A 4,682-nucleotide genomic window follows, 5' to 3' on the forward strand; every position below is an offset into this window, starting at 1 on the left:
TTTTTTAACGTTTATTTATTTTTGAGAAAGAGAGAGACAGAGCATGAACGGGGGAGGGTCAGAGAGAGAGGGAGACACAGAATCTGAAACAGGCTCCAGGCTCTGAGCTGTCAGCACAGAGCCCGACGCGGGGCTTGAACTCACGGACCGCAAGATCATGACCTGGGCCGAAGTCGGACGCTTAACCGACTGAGCCACCCAGGTGCCCCAACTCATGATTAACTTTTAAAATGAGCTTATTCTGGGCACAGCCACTGCCTGCTTTTGTGGATGGTATCTGTCAATGTTTGGTGTAACCTGAGAAGGGCTCCCAGTGACATGATGTATATGGGAAGATAAAACTCTGCCAGCTACGGATTTCCAAAGCATCATCCTCTTTGCACATTGTGAGTGTTTATTTAAGTCTGGTTATGGGATTTTGAGTGCTCTCCGTGTATTTTCCTTGACACTTTCTGTTAAAACTAGCTCACTAAACAGAGAAGATATGTGATTTTTGTTAGCCTTTTCCCTTCCACTAGCAGGAAGGGTCCTGGGGCAGAATGCCCACGAAGGAACTCATTCAGATGCGTGCCCACTGTGACCCTTAGCCATGGCTTCATGAGTGGCCCTCCTAGTGTCCTGACCAGCCTCCACTGGGTAGGGCAGCAGGTCTGAGACAACCCAAATTTGCTCACAAATGCTGATGTACATTCTTGTAAAGTTAACAAACATTAAGCAAATTCAAAGTGGCCCCGTATTCCCCAGCTTATGTTACTTATTTGGTGGAAAACATAACCCACTTAAGTGACCATCTGCTTGATTTCTTCCTTTTGCTCCTCCAGATGGACTGTCCATCTTTCGTTACCTCATTCTGGGCATTACGAGGTGGACCCTCATGGGCCTCATGGAAGGGTTTCCTTATTCTCTGGTTGCTATTTGGAAGCAGTCAGTGGAAGCATCATGAGGAGGCTGGGAGTTGGGAGCAGAGTGAGCTCAGGGTTCCCTCCTGACAGGTGGCCTTGGGTTGGCTGCATCCTCCCCTGGGGCCAACATACAGGGCCTTCTACCCCAGAGACAGAATTTGTGCTCGGGACCCAAGAGGTGTAGGTGGGAGTGGCCATTCCTTTTCATGCCAATTAACCCACTGGAAGAATCTGTTTCTTTTCTCCCAGGGCCCTGGATCCACAGGTTTGGAAGTCTAGTGCCCAAGGAATGGAAATTGTTGTCAAATGATGAGGTCATGGTTCCTTTGAACTTCAACTCTCACTGGCCGACACTCAGTGGAAATCACAACAAAGATGTCCATTAGTGTAGTCCGTGGGCGTTAGCCTCCTAGAGCACAGAGCAGGGTAAAGAAATGAGGAAAATCAATTCTAAGGGGAATACAGAAGGCATTCAACGAAGTCCACCCTTTATGCCCCTCAGCACCCACTCCTGTTCTTTGACCGGGAGAGACATCAGTGCCCGCAAAGACAGGGATACACACAGTCTTAAGTGAAAGTCTATCTTCTCAGTCTCCCGGTGAAGATCACGTGAAGCCAATTTCTAGCAACCTTACACGGAAGGAGGCAGATCATGTTTTCAGGCAGTAAAGGTGTCAGACCACATTTGCTGAATGAAGTCACAGCTGTGTGCATCACTGTGTGTAATACGCTTCAGAGGATTTCATTCCAGCATCTGCATTTGGGTACAAGAGACATAAAGCAAGTCCTGAGTATTTGTGCCACTCTCTGTAGCACTTGGTGTCTGTCCTCCACAGGGGAAAAGCCACACTCAGCCCAAGAAGCTGCTTTGAGCTCTCCAAGCATGAACCTTTCCTCTAACTTGGCTGATGGAGTCCGTGGGAATCGGGAGCAAAAAAAAGGTTCTGTTTTGTAAAAGAAGCAAAGGTCGTGTGAGAGGAAGGGAGAAAAGTGATCAAGACAGAACCGGTTCCAGGTCTTTCTAACCATCAGATTGTCTAACCATCACCTGTTGTCTGTAAGTGTTCGATATTACGCAGTGACTTTTAACATTCTAAGATGCGTGAGTTCTTTTTAAACTACATTTTAAAACAAAATTCAAAGGCAATACAAGATTTCTATGAGACAGTTAGGGCTGAGCCCGTTCTCAGGGCTGAACATGAAGAAGACCTGATACAAAACAGTTCACGTGGATTTCCAGGCGTGCCTGGAAATTTTTAGAATTGAGATTTTACCAGGTGGCTCTGAGGTAATGGACATCAATGTTCCCACAATACTAGGATGTGTGGGCAACTGGTAACGGATACCACAACTTTGAAAATCGTGATTCTGAACATATTCTTAGACTTTATTCAGCATTAATTTGATAACATAATGTTGGTCCCATTATTTAAGGTCACTGTGACTTGCCCTCCTTGTGGCAGTACCAGGATATAGCTGAACTTGGTTCTAGCCCGGCGGGACAGGATGGCCGAGCTGCCAGCGCGGGCCACGATCAAGGTTGGCTGCTCCAGTCTGACCTCCACAAGGCTGCTTGGAGGAAGCCCCTGAGGCTCCAGGCCACCCCCCCCCCACACTGGGTACAGGGGAGGGAGTCCAGACTTACCGGGAAACAGGAGGGCGCACAGGATTGCAAGGAGACCCGGCTTGGCTCCAAGTCCTGGCAGGTGGACAGAAGCCCAGGGAGACATAGTGGCTGCACCTGCTGGGAGGAGACCACCTGGGTGAGTGGCAGAGGTCAGGAGAGGGTCTGAGCTGCTGCTTCCAGGTGGTGCCAGCAGATACTGGTGAGAGAAAGGAGAGAGAGTGGGAGGGAGGGGGAAGAGAGCAGGGGCGGTGCAGACCAGGGGGGCGGGACCAGGTCCTGCGGTTCCAGGGTCAGATCCTCAGAAATGGTAAAGGCGGGGCCTTGTGAAGGGTCAGCTGAGGAACGCATCTGAAATGAAATTTAAAGAAATAAAGGGAGCATTGACTTCCTACTGAAATCAAGGCTCCATTTCAGCTATGCCAAGTATACCAGGGCCCCCTGGATATATTTATGGTAATTAGTTATGCTAATTATAGGCTGACAGCCTGGAGGGAGAAGGCAGTGGGGACGGCCAGAAAGGGCACTTGGCTGGGCCGGAGGGTTGGGTCCTTCAGCACCCATGACCAGACCCAGCTCCTGAGCAACTCCATTTGGTAAAAACTGAAAGGCAGACATACTCAACTATAATCAAGATTCAAGTCTCAAGTGTCCCCAGATGCAGGCTGTAATGTTGTGCTGAGTTGGTGAAGAGTTGAGTAGAATACTCTGCTAAAAGAATATTTCAGGGCCATCATTCAGACCCTCAAGCAGGTGTCTGGGCAGCTGTGCTAAAAATGTGAGTGGAAAAGAGAGACACTTACACAGCAAAATGGCAGGTGGAAAGAGTCTCCATATTAGGTAAGCAATGTAGGTGGGGAGAAATCAGGTGAACTCTTTTCTTCTTACTTTCTCTATTTTTTACATGGTCACCAATAAGGAAATCTTACTTTGGGGGAGAAAATCCACAACCATCTATTGATTTATGAAAATAAATTTTATTTCACATGGTCCGCGTTTAAAACTCTGTTTCTGTCAATTATGGTTATCAGTGTTATTCAAATACTGCTCAGATTAAAGGTTCAAAACTGTTGGCCAGGACTCTTTAATAAAGCCTGTCCCAAATCTCCAGACAAGGACTCCTCTGAATGTGTCAAATGACAAAAGTAAAACAATTTATCTTGTACAGTGTGATGTCTTTTATTCAAAGGAATAATCCATGGATTGGGGCTTCCAGTGCCTCACACACAGCAGAGCACGCTTCCCCAGGGATTATGGGCAAGAGGGAGTTTTATGAGCCTTAGATTTTCGATTCTTGGTGTTTGGGCACTGGCTGGCTGGGATAAATGGTGTTTCTGGTCAAGGGAAGCATTTACTGGGATGGGAAAGGTACCTAAGTCTCGGTTTGACTACATGGCACCCTGTGCTGGAGGGGCTCCATCTTGGGCTCAAAAATGTTATGTCAACAAGTGACAATGGCTTTCCTTTCCTCTACCTCTCTTCTTGCTGTGGTGCATCTGTGCTCTTCTGTAAGTGGCACTAAAGGATCACATTTCTCCAACAGTGACACATGTTTAAAAAATAATAGAGGGAAACTCTTGAGCAGGGCAGAAAGAGTAGTCAAAGCTTTCACCCAACCCTCATGAGGAGAGTGGAGGGTTCTGATCAGGACCCCGCTGTCGCCAGGAAGAGAGAAACTGGGCAGCACTTGAGGGAGCAGGACGTCCTGTCCCCCCAGGTCATCCCGCTGCTGCATGGTGCTCTGATGGCCCCAGACCTCAGCCCCAGGGGAGAGGCGGCTGGGTCACAGCAGGTGTGGACTCAGGCAGACCCTGTGCAGAGGGCCAGGTGCTGAAGCTTGGACCTGCTCAGTTAACCTCTGAGAGGCTGGCGTGCTCGCCTCATCTGGAGCAGCTCCCCTCCGCCCCGCAGAGAGTCTGAGATCTCGTCCAGTGTGACCGCTTCCCTTGGTCACGTGGAATAAATGGATGCAGACATGACGTCAACCTTCAGTGAACGGGACAAACCCGAAAGCCCAAAAGAGGAAAGACATTGATATATTTTGATGAGTGGACTGTGGATAAAATATTTTCTTTAATCTTCCACTTATACTTTATAACACTGTGTGTTGAATAAATTTTTTTTTTAAAAAATCATGTCTTTTCTTAGATGAGTAA

General features: G+C 47.9%; 1 long non-coding RNA gene across 1 annotated transcript; it reads right to left on the bottom strand.

Annotated features, from left to right (window-relative positions):
• Positions 1-376: 376 nt before the first annotated feature.
• On the bottom strand, positions 377-2,746 carry LOC102900319. The gene is made up of 3 exons (XR_439766.3): positions 2,548-2,746; positions 1,466-1,656; positions 377-1,311 (listed from the first exon to the last, which is right to left on the bottom strand). It is a non-coding gene; the product is annotated as an uncharacterized LOC102900319 (long non-coding RNA).
• Positions 2,747-4,682: the final 1,936 nt, after the last annotated feature.

This window comes from Felis catus, chromosome A2 (assembly GCF_018350175.1).
Source record: "Felis catus isolate Fca126 chromosome A2, F.catus_Fca126_mat1.0, whole genome shotgun sequence".
In the NCBI taxonomy this organism is placed as follows: domain Eukaryota; kingdom Metazoa; phylum Chordata; class Mammalia; order Carnivora; family Felidae; genus Felis; species Felis catus.